Genomic DNA, 19,479 nt, shown 5'->3' on the forward strand with positions numbered 1-19,479 from the left:
GAGTCTCTGGGTCATGGAAAGAGTGCCAGGTTTGTTGCTTGGAAAATAAAGGGCCCCCTCTTCTTGTAGGCTCCAGCTGAGTTCTGAAAGTGGGCTTTTGGAGGGGTAAGGGCCCCCTTTTGGGGCTTCCCCTTGGCCCTTTAATTCCCTCCAGCCAGGTCTGAGTCAAGGAAGCCACCAGGTGCCAGTCATGGCTGCATCAAACCTGGGAGGGACTGGGTCTTCTATAGGAAGGGAGCCTCTGGCCATGCCAAGGGTCCGAAAAATAAATGGTTCCTACAATAGCTCTCTACGTTCTGATCCTACAGACGAAGACGGCTCTATCTTTGAATTCATCCTCCCAATATCAGTGTCATGGGGAAGAAGCACAGCTTTCTGGGGAAACCTTGGCTGTTGTGTACCTTCAGGTTGCGTCCAACTCTTGGAGACCCTAAGGCCAAGCTATCATGGGGCTTTCTTGGCAGGTTTCCTCAAAGCAGGGTTTGCCATTGCCATCCTCTGAGGCTGAGAGAGTGCGACTTGCTCCAGTCAGTTTCCATGGCTGAGCCAGGATTTGAACTCTGGCCTCCAGAGTCTGTGTCCAACACTCAAAAGCATTACTCCCCGACTGGCCTGAAGTTCCCAGCAATCCAGGTAGAGAAAGAGATGGGTTCACCTTCCCAAATGTAAAAATAGAAATGACTAGGGATGCTGAAGAGTCAGGAAGACGGATTGCCTGCCAGCTTTTGATTAAAACCTCCTTCTTCGTCTCAAGAGTGCTGGAGCTTCTTTTTGGAGCCTATCTCTCTCTCTCTCCCTTCCTTCCTTCCATTTAAGAGCAGCTTCCTCTGCAGACATTATTAGCAGGTGTTTTGTGTTTCGCATCCGGGCCTGAAAAGCTTCATCTGCCAAGTTTTGCAAAAGAGATGTTTTCCTATCCAAAAACACACAAACAGGGAAAGAAGAATGGGAGAAGAACGTTTTGTAGCCACGCTGGAGAAATAAAGCAGTTTGGCACCACTTTACCTTGCTAATATGGACTCCTGGGATTTGTAGTTTGAGGGGTTGGGTTAGGGATTAATTAGAAATGTGAATTTTAACTGTATATTGTATTGTACTAGTATTTTGTTTGCTGTAACCCACCTCAATCCGCAGGGAGGCGGGCTATAAATAAAATACATTATCATTCTTGACAGGGGAGGCTAAATAGTGCACAAAACTACACATCCCAGAATTCCATAGCATTCCTGGCAGTCTAAAATGGTGTCAAACTGCTTTATTTCTGCAGTGCTGCAGGAGCAAGCTGAAACGTGTCCAGACAAAACCAGGCAACCTAAGATAGACTATATCATACCATTTACACACCAAGGATTTCTGAACATTTGCCAATCTGGATGCTCTGTGATAGTTTCTAAAGCGGTAAAGCAAAGCTCCTTTCCAGGGTAAATATATGTTTCTTGCTCACATGAGCAAATGTGGTCCATTTATTAACCATTTTGCATTATACTCATTAGAAGATCTTCTCCCTGAGAGACCCCACATTTTCCCTTGCAAAAAAGCTTGCCTTTGCTTCAAATTAAGTCCCCAGAATTTGAGCATCTCTCCCTTAATGCACCTGACCTTTTTAGTTTTCTTGCAGCATTTGCGGTTTGCATTCAAGCAAAAAGGAGGAATGTGCCGGGCGCAAGAGGAGCCGTTTCCTTTGACATTTCAAGGAAAAGTACAGGCAAGCCACCGTCTTCCTCTTAATAAAGGGCTGCCTAACTAAGAACCCTTAGGAGGAAAGTGACAAAACTGAGCCAAGAGACCACAAGGCAAGAAGGTTCCCTTTTTGATGCAGCCATTGTGACTCAGTCAGAAGGGAACATGTGGCCTTCCAGATGTTGCACCACAATTCCCAACATTCCCCACAATTGGCTAGGGCTGCTGGGATCTGCAGTCCAACAACAGATTCACACAGCTGGAAGAAACCCCAAGCGCCATCCCAAAAGCATTGCTAGGGTTGGCGTCACCCGGTTTGGTAGGTTGTGGTGTCACTCCTCCTTTGCCGTGCCATACAGAACCCTTAGTAATACTAGTTTTGTATTAATGTTACTCATAAATCCTAATTCCCATATATCACTGCATGTATAATGGCAATGGTTGTGACATTAACAACTAGCAAAATTAAAATTAAACCTTTAAATTGCAATATCATATGTGCAACTGAAATGATAGGGTTGCCTTAGGGTTGCCGTACATAAGGAATGACTTGAAGCCACACAACACACACAAATGTAGGATTCAAACTCTGGTCTCTGAGACATCAGGTTGGTTCTCAAGATTTATTCAGAGGAAGCTTTGCCATTGCTTTCCTTTAAGGCTGGGAGAATGTGACTTGCCCAAGGTCCCCTAGTTGGTTTCCACGGCCGAACGAGGATTTGAACCCTGGTCTTGCGGAGTCCTAGTCCAACTCTCAAACCATTACACCACACTGGCTCTTGGAAAACAGGGTTTCTTGGCAACATTTCTTCAGATGGGGTTAGCCACTGTCTTCCTCTAAGGCAAAGAAAGTGGGATTTGACTAAAGTTACTCAGAGGGCTTCCATGGCTTAGCAGAGATTTGAACCTTAGGTTGCATCTACACTGCAGAATTAATGCCATTTGACACCACTATTAACTACCATGGTTCCATCATATATAATTCTGGGATTTTCAGTTCTGTGAGATATTTAGCCATCTCTGTTGGTGCCACAAAAAAATGCAAATTCCAGAATTCTGTAGCATTGAGCCATGGCTGTTAAAGCAGCGTCAAAGTGCATTAATTTGGCAGTGTGGCAGCAGCCACAGTCTCCTAAAGTCTTACTCCAACACTCAAACCACTCGCCCTTTGCAGTGGTACTCCCCCAAAATTCCCTTTTCCCTTGCTCTGCCTTTCCCACGCTATGCTTAAGAGTTTCCAGACCTCTACCATAATCCTTCCATGCTTCACTGCCTAAATCTTAACCAAAAAGAAATCCTTTATCCCTTCCTTGTAAGGAAGGTGCATCATCCCCCACCCTTAGCATTTTCATTGCCCTTTTCACATTCCTTTCTCAGTTGAGATCGGACAGCTGGTTCATACTTAGCTTCTTACGCCCTTAAGTCACACACTCTCAGCCTCAGAGGATGGCCATGGCCATTTTTCTGAGCATGGGACCCAAGGCAGCTTAGAACAAGTAATGGAGAAACAATTAACTGTCATTACTTGGGGCACTGTTAGGGACCGGTGCAATTGAATTACTTCCGACTTTATCTTTGCTTTCCTTTCCTTATTATTTTTAAACCTCCTTAGGATTGATCAGAGAATGGCATAAACTGGGGGATGGGATCCCAGCAAAATGCCTCTAGCAGTACTTTTGGAAAAGTAACTTAAATGAGAAAACATTGCTCATTACGCCAATGAGGTTGCCTTTGTTCCCACTCTTTAGATTATTTTCGAATGGCACTTCGCAACACCCTTGCCACCCAGTAATAAACCAACTGTTAATAATGTTAAATTTCAACAAATTTCCAAGGTCCGCTCTGCCATACAAGAAGGAGACACCTCCAAAACCCATGCAGCTTTGGATGGAGGGCTGTAAGAAGATTGAACCCAGAATCAAGAATTACCAAGTTGCACCAATAATGGATGTCAAGCGCGTAAGATGTGAAAGGAGGGCAGCAAGAGATTCACAAGTACTAAGGCTTCTTCCCAAATCTCATGCATTACGCGACATCAAATTTATGGCCTGATTTGCAGCGGCGGGTAAACACAGCCTGCTTTGGTTTGTGTTTATCTTTTTAATACCAGAAGGGTACATTTCACTTATCTTTAAATGTTAACATGGATACTGTAAAACCTGTTATGATGGGAAAGGCTTCTCTACCCCATAAAGCAGACACAGTCCAGCAATGGGGTCATTTATGCTCAATCCTATTTTGGGATTATGTCAAGTGAGATCAGAACATGAAGCTGCTGGCCTTTGCAAAGCCATAACCCGGCACTCCAGGGAAGCATTGCAGCAACACAGAGCCATAGGTTTGGAAAAGATCCCCAGGGGCCATCCAAGCCAACCCCATTCTGCTGTGCATGGCCTCCTGAGAAGATAGCCATCCAACCTTGATTCAAAAGCCTCCAAAGAAGGAGACTCCAAGGTATGTTTTTAGCGCAATCTTGTTGTAACCTTGTTATAGACCACCTAGTGGCAGACAAATATGATAAAATGTAATAAAACAAAAGGTAAGTATCATATAAACTCTCAGTCATATCCAACTCCTTCAAGCATTCCTCATAAGGCTTTGGTTTCCGGACTTTTTAGCACCTTGGTTGCCCACCTCTGGAGACATCCCAGCTTGTCAATATCCTTAAACTGTAATGTGCAGAAATGGACATAGTATTCCAGGTGAAGTCTGACCGAAGCAGAATCAAATGAGACTATTACTACTACTACTTCCCTCAGTCTGGACGCTATACTTCCATTGATGTAGCCTCAAATTGCATTGGCTTTTGTTGCTGCTGCATCACATGGTTGGCTCATGATAGGGTTGCTGTAATGACTTGAAGCCACATAACAACAGCAAACATGCATGACTTTCAACTGTTCCTTATTGCTATTTTAAAATCCTTTGAGCTTCTTGACGTTGTTGTGTGCCTTCAAGTCATTTCTGACTTATGGCTACCCTAAGACTAACCTATTATGGGGTTTTCTTGGCAAGTTTCTTCAAAGGGGGTTTGCCATGAGAGAGCAGGGCTTCTTAAGCTACTTGATGTTGGAAACTGGCACATTATTTCCCTCTAATATGACTGAATCTGAGTCTATTTGTGCCTAGTGGGTACAACTGTGTTTTTCTTTCCCTAGGAAATTCTCCAAAGACCAGTAGCTGATGGCTCTAGGACCAGCATCGGTCCATAGACCACCACTTTGAGTGGCGCTGGAGTTGAACTCGGTACCAGAGAATTCTAATAATCTTTGGCAGCAATGTTAACTTCATTTCAGGAGCAAGGTAACATGCGGCTCTTTAATGAAGCCTTTGCAGGGTCTACTGATTTTGACTTGAATATGCAGAATTTTCCGGCTTAAAATAGCTTCAAATTGCTTTGCAGGCTGTTTGCTGTTGCTGTGTGCCTTCAAGTCATTTCCAACTTAGCGCAATCCCAAGGCGTACCTACGATGGAGTTTTCTTGGCAAGATGTATTCAGATGGGCAATGCCACTGCCTTCCTTGTCTACACAATTAAAATACACCTTGTCTGCATCCACACTGCAAACAATCCAGTTTGACCCCACTTGAACTACCCTGACTCAATGCTATGGAATTTGGGGGATTATAGTTTGTTGTGGCTCCAGAGCTCTCTGACAGAAAAGGCTAAATATCTCACAAAAGTACAATTCCTAGAATTCTGTACTACTAAAATATTGTCAAACTGGATTATTTCTGCAGTGCAGATGCAACCCTCATTGCAGTCTAATGGAACGTGATCCAGCCCCATGCAATTTGCAGGCGTTCGGGCTTTTGGAAGGATGAAAAACTCCTTAAACTCCACCAAAAAGACTTTGGGGCTTTACAAATTACTTTTATTTAATTGTACTTAAAAAGCAAAAAGTACATTACCAATTGAAACTGAGTATGTTTTAGTGCCTGTTGCTAAATCTGAAGAGGAAGAACTGATTTTACACTTTATTTGATGCTCATTGTGTCAGCTCTCATAGCACCGGTGTCATGAATGCGACCTGTGTATGTGTGTATGCATATTAAATACAACTACAGATTAAATAGCTTGAGGATTTTAAAAAATGGAAATTTTACATTCTAAACAGAAATAACTTGACATTTAATTCTGGGACATCAAAGTAAAATGTCAACATCTGCTTGGGAAATATGGAATAATTACTCCAGGCGGAGTAGTTAACAGGCTTTCTTTTAACCTAACATTCTGTCAGTTGGATAGTTGCAGGGTCTGGCTTCTGACTTCTAAAAGTCAAAATGTATGTCGATTGCAACGGACAGACTGTGTTTGCTTTGATGCTCATGGTTACTACAGCGTCACAGCCTCCAATGTTCCACAGGGACCATATGTAGCAAAACTGTGTCTGCACTGCAGAAATAATCCAGTCTGACACCACTTTAACTGCCATGGTTCCGTCCTATAAAATCCTGGTATGTCTACTTTGCTGTGGCACCAGAGCTCTGTGGCAGAGAAGGCTAAATATCTCACAAAAGTACAAGTCCCAGAATGCCATACCATGAAGCCATGGCAGTTAAAGCCGTGTCAAACTGGATTATTCCTGCAATACGGATGCAGCATGCGCCAATTGTTTTTGGAATATTTGGGATGTCATACTTCCAGACAAGGGAGACTCAACCTATAACAATTTGTTGCTTTCATCATTTTAACATGTTACTTAGATCTTTTCATGTGTCTGCATCCTATAATGTCCGGTAACGGAATTACTAGTGATAATGATGAGGATGCATTCCCATCTCGAACAACAGCGACCAATGTGCACTGCAGCAGCGGACTGAGGCATGCATGGTACATAAATCAATAAAACTGTACTAAAGATCTGAACATGGAAAGGCATTGATGCAGAATTGTAGAAATTGGATTAACCTTGCTGTTTGCTACCTTGAAAGTAAAAAGGATGGTGAGCTCTCCTGCTTTGAAGCAACATCTTGGGTTGACACACACTAAAAAATAATAAAGTAGGATGACAGTGGCCAAAGCTATCATGTACCTTGCCCCAGAGCAAATAATTTCTATTAAGTCTCCCTTGGGGGCACAATCCAATATTTCCACTTCCGAGTATATTTAAAGAGAGCTCCTAAATGATCTATTTTTTGGACTGCAACTCTCCAAATCCCTCGAACAACATGGCCAGAGGGATTTGGAGAGTTGATGTCCAAAAAGGTAACAATTCCAAACTCTATAGTTTTGTGTGGGTTTTTTGGGCTCTGTAGCCACATTCTAGAAGAGTTTATTACTGACGTTTCGCCAGCATCTGTGGCTCTGGCATCTTCAGAGAATGCTGAATTCATTCTCTAAAGATGCCACACAGATGCTGGCGAAACATATGGGATAAGCTTTTCTAGAACATGGCCATGTAGCCTGAAAAACCCACAAAAAACTATGGATGTCGGCCATGAAACCCTTCAACTTTACATATATTGTTTAAAGAAAAAAGCAGCTTAGTGGAGGCTTAACCATATCTCCATCCACCACCTCAGTTGTTATTATGTGCCTTTAGGTTGACTGCAAAATTGTGATAATCCTTTTCCAAGGTGGGGGGTTTTTTGGCCAGATATCTTCAGAGTGGGTTTGCCATTGCCTTCCTCTGAGGCTGAGAGTATGACTTTCCCAAGATCACCCAGTGGGTTTCCAGGTTAGTCAAAGATTCGAACCCTGGTCTCCTGGAGCACGTCTACACTTTGCAATTACAGTGGCTTGGTCCTATTTTAAATGCAACGTTTGCAACCTATGAAATTTTGGGATCTATAGTGCAGGGGAATTGGAATTCTCCCTGTGGTACCTGCCCCCAAACTACAAATCCCAGGATTTTATAGGATGGAGCCATGGCAATTTAAATGGTGTCAAACTGGTATAATTGTGAAGTGTGGATGCACTGCAGAGTCTTAACACTCAAACACGCTGGGTCTTTGAATCATTTATTTCCATCTAAAGAAAGAGTCTGCTGGGGTTTGTCAGTTGTGTTTTGCGCAGTAGTTTGTTTTGTTAAAATGTAGTTGTTTCGTTTGGTAAAAACGTCCACCAAGAAAGCCGCTCCCATATGGCCAAAATCTCATTTGCAAAATCTGAATTATGAAGCACTGGCTTTGCCCACCGATATCTTTCAAGGCTAACATTAGCTATTAAGCTTGTAATGATTAAATAAAATACATTGAGCTTTTTAATATGAGAAAGAATAAATGTCGCTATTATCCAGGAATCCGCAGGAAGGAGTCACTGCTATGAACAACAGCTGCTAATCGCAAAGTGTTTTATTCCTTCCTCTTGTCGAACTGGAATAATTTTTGTGGTCCTTGTTTTTTGCGACATACTGCTACATGGTTATGGATTTTTGGCTCCTTGCTGGGAAATTTACTCTGCAATAGCAAGGAGATGATTATGAGGAAATGCAAATGATGCCTCTTGTACCTTTGTGAAAGGAGGAAAGAAACTAAAAATTAGTTAACCAACTGATTTGCAGGCCATCTTTTGCAAGATCACCAAGTGAGTTTTACCATCAAGCCAGGATTCGAACCCTGGTCTCCAGAGTCACAGTCCAAGACTTAAGATACTACACCACACTTACCCATAAATGAACTTTCTATCCAAGGGTGCATCTTGAGTGTAGAAATTATGCAGTTTGTCACCACTTCAAGAGGGAAACACACCTTTGCAGTGGAAAAGAGGAATGGAGAAGAAATTTGTTCAATTCAAATGCAAATGTTAACGCAAACTTGTCTAGTTCCACATTTTTCTATCACTATGCAACCTGAAACTCCAAAATGTTTTTGGCATTGCACACACACACCAGGACATAAGATTCCTCTGATAGTCAAAAAATAACATGTAAAATGTATTCTCTTAGGGAAACAGCTTGTAAAGAATGTATCTGTTATACAAAATTATTATCATTATTATTATTAACTTTATTTATAAAGCGCCGTAAATCTACACGGCGCTGTACAAAACCAAGTAAAATCAAGAATATAAAAGCCTGCCTATGGCGTACAATCTAAAAGTTAAGGCAACAAATTAAAAACATCATATGAAACAAGTTAAAACAGCAATATCCACTACTGAGTCAAGCATCTGAACAACCAGGACACAATCACAGACTCCCTGGAAACGCTTCCCTAAACAATATGGTCTTTAACTCGGCTTTGGTTAGAGACATGTTTGTAAGGGGAGGAGGTTCCAGGAGTGAGGAGCAGCAAGCGAGAAGGGACAGTGGAAATCCTAGGCTGGGATAGGAGACCTTGGCTACCAGAATGGAGGGAACGAGTGGGGATGTAAGGAGAAAGTAGTTCAGAGAGATAGGGAGGAGCCAGCCCATGCAGGGCTTTAAAGGTGAGCACTAGAAGCTTGTACCGAATGCGGAAGGGAAGGGGGAGCCAGTGAAGGAATGACAACAGAGGGGAGACATGGTCGTACCGGCAAGCGAGTGAGATAATACGAGCAACTGAGTGCTGAACAGAAATCAATGGGTGGAGGTGAGAGAGAGGAAGCCCTGCCAAGAGAAGGTTGCAGTAGTCAAGTCGAGAGACCACTAGGGCATGGACCAAAGTCTTTGCAGTAGAAGCAGAGAGATATGGATGGATTTTGGAAATATTATAGAGGAAAAATCTACAGACCTTGGCTGTGGCCTGAATCTGAGGGATAAATGACAGAGGAGTCAAAGTGAAACCAAGACTGCAGGCTTCCTGAACCGGCTGAATAGAGATATTGTTGACAGAGATAGAAAAGGAATACCGAAGGGTGGGCTTAGGAGGGAAGACAAGAAGCTCCGTCTTAGACATGTTGACCTTCAAATGCAGATGGAGCATCTGGTGAGAGACAGCTGTCAGACAAGATGAAACTTGCTGCTCAAGGCCTGGCGAAAGGTCAGGGGTGGAAAGATACAACTGGGTATCATCAGGGTACAGATGATAAGAGAAACCAAAAGTTTACCAAGAGACAGTGTGTATAGAGAGAGCAGGAGGGGACCCAAAACAGGACCCTGAGGAACTACAACAGATAGGGGAACAAAGGACGAAGTCTGGCCACCCGAGACCACTGCAAAAGATATCCGACAGGTAAGATTTAAACCAATCGAGAACGGAACCCGAGAAGCCAAGGTCAGAAAGTAAGTCAACTAAAAGACAGTGGTCCACGGTGTCGAAGGCCGCAGACAGGTCAAGGAGGACAAGGACGGAGTAAAGGCCATTCATCTTGGCCCGCAGGAGATCATTCGAGATCTTGGTGAGGGCCGTCTCTGTGGAGTGCCATGGGCGGACGCCAGACTGGAAAGGGTCCAAAATGGAGTTGGTTTCAAGAAACTCAGGACAGCGAGAGTAGACGACTTGTTCCAGAACCTTAGAAAGAAAAGGAAGAAGGGAAATCGGATGATAGTTAGACAAGGAAGAAGAGTCAAGAGAAGGTTTTTTCAAAATGGGGAAATGCATGTTTAAAGACCGAGGGGAAGGAGCCAAAAGAAAGAGAGAGGTTAAAGATGTAGAGGAGGGAGGGCAAAAAAAGAAGGAACTGTGGAGATTAGAAGACGAGAAGGGATTGGGTCAAGAGAACAGGTTGTGGGTTTGGAAGAGTTCAGCAGAGTAAAAAGTTCATCCAGAGAAACGGGAGAAAACGCAGAGAATTTGTTAGTAGGAGGAGTCAGGAGATTAGTGGTGGGAACCAAATCAGAAAGAGTCAGCTCCGACCGAATAGTAGTGATCTTTGTAATGAAATAATTAGCAAAATCGGAAGGAGAAAATAATGAAGAAACAGGAGGAACAGAAGGTTTTAGTAGTGTGTTGAAACAAGAGAACAAACGCTGTGGGCGCCTCTTCTTGGCGCAGATCAATAGTTTATAATAATTCTGTTTTTTCTGTTGTGTACATAAGTGTATGCATTAAGGGAGATGCACACTATGGTGCATATTAATTTTTCTGCGGCTTTATAAAATACATCCAAACGATTGGCTAAACCTCTCAGTGTTTGTGACAAGCAAAACCTAAGACTGGAAAAATGAGGCAGTGAGGCAAACCGAAATGACAAATTCCTCCATCTCCAAGAAGAGGAAGGTCTATATCTCCTTGCAAGCAGGGAGCTTAAAACAAAATCCCTGGTATCCCCCATTTCAAGAATTTCAGTAGCAAGGCTAATCTCTCCACCAGGATTGCGTTCCTCACTCCTTGGGCTGAGCCTGGCTTTCCTGAAACTGTGGTCCAAAACTTTTTTGGGGTTGCCCATTTAGCCTTGCTTATCCTCTATGGTGGCTTCCCGAATTTGCTATGTTTTTATTCCCATCTTAAATGCGTAAGTGTGGCGAAGTGGATTGAGCATTGGACTGAAACTCTGGAAGCCAGGGTCTGAATCCCAGCTTGGCCATAAAACTCACTAAGGACTTTATCATAGAGAGAAAAATTGCAAGTTTAAACAGAGTTTATCCCATGAAAATTGCGCAATTAATATTAAATTACGTTTTAAGATTTTCAGACACAGTGCGATAAAAGAGCCATTGTCCCAGGAATAACCAAGCAATAAACAGCAAGAAAATGTTTTTGGGATTTTCCTGTGAATGATTTGTTGCTGGTTATTCATGGGTTAATGGCACTTTAATCGCTTTTCAATGCAATGTCGTGTGAAAAGCTTTATCGCAGTTGCCAGATATTCCCAGGATAATGGCTGTTTAATTGCAATGTTGTGTGAAAATCTTAATTGCAAATGTGCGATTTTCACGGAATAAACCCTGTTTATACTTCTAATTGTCCCACTGTGATAGTCCTAAGTGACCTTGGCCAAGTCCCATGCTCTCAAGGGAAGGCAATGGCAAACCTCCTCTGGACAAACCTGGCCAAGAAAACCCCATAAGTTTGCCTTGAGGTGATCACCTATAAATTGGAAACGACTTGAAGGCGAACAACAACAGAATCAATAATGCCTAATTTTCTAGGCAGAAAATATTAATTCTATTATTTTATTATCTGATCCATACTTACAGTCCTCAGCTCCAGGGTCTAGGACCATTATCCATTACACTTCTGGGTCTCTCAATCTGTCCCCATCCTACTCACGAACTGCAAGAGTAACAGACTGGATCCTATCAATTCCTTCTGCAGCATTCGCATCTGTGAAATTTCCAGGGAAGCTGTTGCAACTAGAAGAGCCTGCCCCTGACAACAAGATTTCCCTTAGGATCTGGACCAAGAGAAGTGAGCATTATCTTTGCTAGATGGATGCTTTCCCCCCGAAGGAGCACGCCACAGTGAAAAAATTGAGTCAGTTCCCATTTGCCTCGATGAAAGGCGAGAGATGACTATTCAGGGGAAATTAACCGTGCTGCTGTTTGCAAAGGGATAAAGGTTTCATCCGTCTCTTTTTCAAAGCGGGGTTTAGCACCTGTAAAAGGTAAAAGATTTATTACAGCCCCCGCAATGGGCAGATGCAGAACAGAGCCTCAGAGGACTGACATTTATCTGGTGGACCCTTTGCTATGGTGATAACAGAGCCAAGAGAGATCCGTTTCATTGCAACTGTGCTCTTATCTAAGATTCGACAATGGAATGCACTCCCTCGGAGGGTGATAGAGTCTCCTTCCTTGGAGGTCTTTAAACAGAGGCTGGATGGCCATCTGTCAGGGATGCTTTGATAAGGATTTCCTGCACGGCAGGGGGTTGGACTGGATGGCCCTAGTGGTCTCTTCCAACTCTATGATTCTATGATAATCTATCTGGATGGGGAAATGCCAAGTGATAGAACACACACAAATGTGTGTCTGTGCATCTTTTCTCATGTGTTGTCGTTTTCTCCTGTTTGGTTTGTAACATCTTGCCTGATGAAGAAAAAGCCCATGGAGCTTCAAAAGCTTGCAACAAGTATACAGTATTGTGTGTTTTCATTTCATTCCTTACAGCAAGTAGCCAGAACAGTAAAAATAAATAAATACATATAAGACAGTGGGCTGGGTATTTTAAAACCACTTCGTCCACTTTTTTTGCTCTCGAAAGACAAAGGAAAACCTCCACTGGGGTGTCTCAATTTCTAGAGGGCAAGAGTCTTTGTGAATATGTTTTCCACATCTTGAATTATGAGGGGTTCCCTCCTTGCCAAAGGATTTAAGTTATACCACCGCCGACAGCGTGAATAAAAAGCAAACCTTATGATGGTTCTTTTCAAATGATTTTAAGAAAGCCCTTATTTTTCACTCAGCGATGCAAATGGCACTCTGCCCATGCCTTGAGGCTTCTGTTATTCATCTATTCCACAACTTTAGCCTGATGCAGAAAATAAAATTCTAGGGATGGTGCTGCTGGATTTAACTGCTGTTCCCAGCCCAACTTTAAAACCATTTCACCGCACTTGCTCTCATCACAAAATGGGAACAGCATGGGTTTAATTTTATCTGGTTTTCCACCCTGGAACCTAAAGGAGTCATCAGAGGACTTCATTCTAACAGCAACTTTAATTCAAAAAGAAAAGGGATTTTTCAGCTTTTTAGAAGCAGGCTGCCATCCTGTGGCAGAAAGGAAGGAAAGCATGCTTTAATGTCAACTTGAGAGACCATTATCAGGCCTAACCTTTGCAAGACACACCTGTTTACATAGCAAGGAATTTAAGTGAAATCACAGTCTGTGTGCTTTCTTTGGATTGCATGCTCCATGTTTTAGTTTTCATGCTTCTTAATCCTGCTCAAAAAGGAGGGCATTTTGAAATTCCTCCTGGTTACTTGGAAGGCTGACATGCAGGACATGTCCTGGAAAAGGAGGATGTCCGGAGAATAGAAGCCACATTAGCCTGTTGCAACAAAAACATAGTTTCCTATCACCTTGAAGCTCTTAAACTATTTTATTTTCCATAAATCAATATAGTGTTTTGAATGTTTGTCTAGGACTCTGGGAAACCAGGGCTTGAATCCCTGCAAACCAAGGGAAGCCCACCCTGTGGGACCTTGGCCAAGTCACACTCTCAGCCTTAGAAGCAATGGCAAAGCTTTCTCCAAGTAAATCTTGAAAACCAGCATGATGTATTGGTTCGAGTATTGCACTGGGGACTTCCAAAGTCCCTGCTCAGCTACCTTGCTAAGAAATCCTGGGCAAGTCATACTCTCTTGAATCCAGGGCTCACAGGGGGACCTTGGCTAAGTCACACTCCCTCAGCTTAAGAGGAAGGCAAACCTCTCAAATGCAGAAAATATGCAGTTATGTCAAGTCACTTTCGGTTCCAGGAATCAAGCCAAAAATACAGCCACAGCCAACTTTCACATTTCTGGCAGGGTAGTCAGAACATAAATTGTCACGCTTGGGGCAGTTTGGGTGTCCTTTAGCTTTTTAAAATATCAGGGTCTGGGGGCTTCAAGAGCTAAAACAATGCCAACTTTGCAGATTGGACTAGGACTCTGGAGAGATCAGGATTCGAATCCCCAACCATCCATGGAAACCCAACTTGGGCAAGTCACCCTCTCAGAGGAAGACAAAAGGGAAATCACCCAAGAAAACCCCACAACCGGTTTCATCTTTTTCTTTCTTCCTTCCATACTCCCATTGCAATTGCCTTTAATCTCCCTTTTACACCTGGCTTCAACACCAAAACTATTTCTGAACATCTTTGGGGATGGAGCATTTTTGGCAATGAAGAAGCCACCCAGCACAACCCCACCCAAAAAAATCCGTCCTCCCCAGATCTGTTGCAGCAGACCAAATGTGGTCATTCAGGGAACATCTTTTTAAATCTAGTCCAGCCATAACTTTATTAGGACATCACTGGACAAAGAACTGAACAATCAATGTAGATTTACCTGCCAGCTTCATTAGCTGAAGTCCTCATTAGCATTGATGTTACCCAATTGCAGGATTTGAGCTTTCCCTCTTCTTCAGGAGTTTGGGGATCCATAACCCTTGTGTTAGATTACAGACCCCATCAGCTTTACTCAAGAGAGAGGATAATGGACTCCAATAATTCCCACCACAAAATATTCCCCATGTATTTGTATAAACCAGTGTGGCATAGTGAGCTGCATTGGGACTAGGACCTTAGATCAGGGTTCAAATCATCGCTCAGCCACTGAAATACATTGGGTGACTTTAGGCAAGCCATACTTTCACAAGAGGAAAGCAATGGTGGCCAAACTCCTTTAAATAAGAGATCTTACCAAGAAACCCCCAAGTGTTCCCATGTGGTATAGTGCTTTTGAGTGTTGGACTGGGACTCCATGTAAACTGGAGATAACTTGGAAGCACATTAACAATGTATTAAATGATAGCCTAAAGCGCATCTTTTCAACCTCCTGTACTGTTTTTTTTTAATTTTGCAGAATTTATGTTGGCACTTGAAAAGAATATCCTAGAAGCATTCTCCTACATGAGAACAGAAGACATAATTATCCAAAGCAACATGCAAAAGCCACTCATTCACACTGCTTCCAAACCTATCCATCATGCATATACCATTGTACGAATTGTAGCATCTGAGACAAATTGGTAGCATGAGCTTTCATAGACTTGAGCCTACTTTTTCAGATGCATCTCAAGTCTACAAAAGATCGTGCTACCAGCTTTTGTTCAGTTAGTCTCAAAGGTGCTACCAGATCCCCTTTGCATACTGTTATCGTACATAGTTCTCATAGCCAGGAACTTCATGTTTTTAAAAATGCTGTCCTCAGAATGCATACAACAGCAAAAATACCACCTATCAGGAAAGTAACAGGAGATTCTTGCAGGTCAAGTTTGCCAAACAGAAATTTGGTGGACTTGTATCAGGATGCAGCTTACACTGAATACACGACGTTCTCGTGAATTTAAAGTCACTTGTTAAATCTTGAAGGGCCACTGTTCCTCTCCAAAATTATCAGCTCCCAGGAAAGGCCACAAAAAGCCCACCAAAAAAGTTGTCCACTAGAAACATTCCCCTTCCCAAATATTAAGACAACTGCTTTAATTTTTATTATTATTTATTGCAACTACAAGATTCAGTACTACCATTTTAAATGCATACTAATACTTTCCCGCCCCAACATTTCAGTTACACTCAAAGGTACTTTCCACAGGCAACCTCTCCCATCCATCCTCCATCTCCATAGTACTGACAAGAGCTTTGTCAGCAACGAAGGTCCTGCGGTTTACAGATGGATACCGTGCAATTTTCGTCCTGCTAATCTAATCAAAATTGCATCGTTATCCACCCGACAACAGCAAAACACAAACCACCACAACCACCCTCCATCTTACGCACCGGCCGCCTTTTGTTCTTGCCGAAGAATCTCTCCTCTCCTCCACAGGCCGGGACAAGTGCAATACTGTTCAGAGAACCTACAAGTAATGCAACAAATCCCAACCCAGGGAGAAGTCAGCTCTCTTGCAACGGCCTTCGAAATCAAGGGACAGAAACAGGCATCCTTCTCCCTAACCTGGCCACCATCTCTGTCTCCCACAGACATCAACCCCCACCACCCTCCTGACACCACTTTGGGGGATCCTTTTACCGCTCACAACCACCACCACAGTCAGTTTTGCATGGATTTGCACAGCGACGAACAGCAAGCTGAGATGCAAACCTGCAAAACGGACTGTAGTTCAGCACAGTCTTTCCTAGCCACTTTCCTACACCCCTCCACCGGAACCCCCTAAAAATGATGCTCAGAATCCAGCAGTACTGTAAGTGCCCACATTACAGTAGATTTGGGTGCATTAACTACCTGCACTATGAGCACTTTGCAACTGCTAGGATAAAAATTCAACGGTGCACAGTCTGTTGCCGACGGGATGCAGCAATACTTTGAACTATGGATGTCTCCGAGAATAACACCCTCGACCATGTAACCAACTGCCTTGGTATTTTTAAGGCTGGCTGTCTTGGGTCCCGGCCTGGGAGGAAGGAGGCATATAAATAAAATAAGTAAGTACATTTTTAATGCCTTTCTTTTGGTTATCACATGAGGCAATGCAGTCCAGATCCACAAAGAACAAGGCACCAGGGGAGAAAACCTCAGCCAATGATATGTACTGCCTTGGAGTACGGTGGACTTTCCTCCTTTGGAGGTCTTTAAACAGAGGTTGGATAGACTGCTTTCAGGAGTGCTGTAGTTGTGTATTCCTCCACAGCCCAGGGTTTGAGTAGAAGGCTCTTGTGGTCCTTTTCAACTATAGTATTGTTTTAAGACTGCCTCAGAGGATTGTGAAGCCTCCTTCTTTGGAGGCCTTTAAACAGAGGTTGGATGGGCACCTTTCTGGAGTGCTGTACTTGTGTATTCCACCTATATGGCCACTAAGGCCCCTTCCAGCTATAAGAGTCTATGATTCCTGTAGTCAAGCTGTTAAGGGCACTAGCACTCCTCAATTCATAGCCTAAGTCCCAGGATACAGGCCATTATTGTTTCCCCTTCCCTGTGGGCTCCACCACCACATTCAGGGCAATGCACAAGTTACTTTTACTTGCAATTCCAGCTAATTTTCATCCTCGGAAATACACCAGGGGAAACGGAAGGCGACATAATGTGGCGCATGCAGTAGCATGCTGCCATTGAAATCAATAAGAGCTCCAATATCAGTTTTTTCTGCTTTCGTGGGGGAGAGGGGCAGAATGGATGCACCATGAAAACAGAGGGGGAACTGTATTTCTGTGCTGTTTTGGCAATTTTTTTGTCCAAAAGAATGAGTGTCAAATTTGCCCATGCTACTAAACCAAGGATGGGGATCCATTTTTCAGGCTAGGGGCCAAATGCAAGTTTTAGAAAAGTCCCGAAAAGCTACATTTTGGAAGTGGGTGGGACCGTATTGTAGAGTCCTTGGTACCATTTACTAAGCCTTGGCAGAGGCACTTCAACCTTCTAGAATATGGTTTTTTAAAAGCATAGAAAAGCTGTGTCAAACAATGGTATGATGTGGAAGGTTCTGCACATCTGTCCTAGTGCTGAGCCTCCTAATACAGGAGTACTAGTGCTTAGCATCTCACTTTGTCATTCTTCTCCAGGACCATGAAACTAAAATTCCCAGAAACATGAGGAGTCAGTGAGAAAAGAGGGAACAACGTAGGTCTCAAGTTCTCTTTCTCCTTGAGAATGTACAGGAGAGTCTTTCCAAATTATTTCTGTTAAGCCCCTAAAACAAACTTCTCCCAGTTACTTGTTTCATAACTGCATCTCAAGTTATGTTGAGTTCTTCTATCAAACATACTGTTTCTATTTTGTTTTAGTAGCATTTGTTATCTATCTAGATTTGGCCACAAAATGCATTGTCTTGTTGTACCATTAAGGTAAATACTTTGGATTTGAACACACACATACAGAATTCCAATTGGGTTATGAAGAACTAGAGATATTACAGAACATCTTCATTGTTAATAAGAATCATGGTATCAAAGGTACATTATACCAAGTTCTCAATTAATTTATAAGCACTAAGCATGCAAACCCTGTTAATTTTAATATACACACACACCAGGATAATCTTTTAAAATAATCCTGCCATAGTTGTGGAAATTTTAGTGTGGGGGCAGAAGGAATAGCAATCCCACACTGCCCAAAAATATAAAATGATCAGGACAATTCTAACAATTCCTAATTACAAACACAATGTATTATTGTTGGCATTCCTCAAAACTACTGAGACCTGGTATGCATAAACCCCCATTCACCTACCTTCAGCTGCTGCCACACTGCAGAATTAATGCAGTCTGACACCGCTTTAACTGTATGGCTCCATCCTATGGATTCCTGGGATCTGTAGTTTGTTGTGGCATCAGATCTCTGACAGGCTAAATATCTCACAAAACTACAACTCCCAGAATTCCATTGCATGGTGCCACAGTAGTTAGTGTCAAACTTAATTAATTCTCCAGTGTAGATGCAGACCTGCTTTTCAAAAATTGTGATTACTAGGAATGTGGTGGGGTTCCCAAACTTTGGGAATGCTACTTTTTTTATTTAAAAAATAGGGTGACTTTCAACTCCTAGGATCAGGACTCCAACGGTCAGTATCCTTCCACCAAACAAGGATTCTGGGCATTGTAGTGCAGAAATCTATCAAGTTCTTTTCTGAGTTCCACCTGTTCCCACCTTTTCTGCAAGGTTCAAGTGTTGTCCTTCAGGTCTAGAGTTGCTCCTTTGTAATTCATTTTTTTTTTAAATGAAAAGTACGAAAGTACAAAAGAAGATCTACATGTCCTTTTTCTGGTTCTCTTTCCCATTGCAATGCCACCATCAGCCCCATATGCCAGAAGGAGCATTCAGGGCAGTAGATTCTAAGCTACTTCACTAACTGCACTAGATGCACCTTAGCATAGGAAGCCTTTTTTTTCATGAGACAAGACTGGATGGGACGGAAAGCACACAAACCTGCTTCCCAGGTCCCTTGGTATGGTTTTACCTGGAAAGACAACACAGTGTGCATTGCCATTGTGGCACTGAAGTGCCAACACTGCAGTAGATGCCAATGTACTACCTGCACTATAAGCACTTTTGCACCACTGATGGCTTTTCTCCAGAAACAACCAAAGGAAGGCCTCTTCTTTCTGTAAACAGTAGTAAGCTTTGAAGAGTGATGCTGTACTTTGTGAAACACCTGCAGAAATAAAGGGAGGGAGGAGAGAGAAATGCAACACATCAGAACTCAGTTGTAGTCAGAGAACTACATAGTTGGGGATCGGTACTTAAAAATCTTCAGCAAATCTTACCACTTAAAATCTCCATGCAAAGGGGTCTTGTAGCACATTTGAGACTAACTAGAAGCAAGAAATTGGTAGTGTGAGCTTCTGTAAACTTGAGTCTATGAAAGCTCATGCAATCAGATTCTTTCTTTCAGTTAG

The 19,479-nt window shown here is 42.7% G+C and overlaps 1 long non-coding RNA gene across 1 annotated transcript; it reads right to left on the reverse strand.

Moving 5' to 3' along the window:
* Positions 1–795: 795 nt before the first annotated feature.
* On the reverse strand, positions 796–19,150 carry LOC121937333. The gene is made up of 3 exons (XR_006105102.1): positions 19,116–19,150; positions 8,291–8,372; positions 796–913 (listed from the first exon to the last, which is right to left on the reverse strand). It is a non-coding gene; the product is annotated as an uncharacterized LOC121937333 (long non-coding RNA).
* Between the last annotated feature and the right edge of the window lie 329 nt (positions 19,151–19,479).

This window comes from Sceloporus undulatus, chromosome 7 (assembly GCF_019175285.1).
Source record: "Sceloporus undulatus isolate JIND9_A2432 ecotype Alabama chromosome 7, SceUnd_v1.1, whole genome shotgun sequence".
Lineage (NCBI taxonomy): Eukaryota > Metazoa > Chordata > Lepidosauria > Squamata > Phrynosomatidae > Sceloporus > Sceloporus undulatus.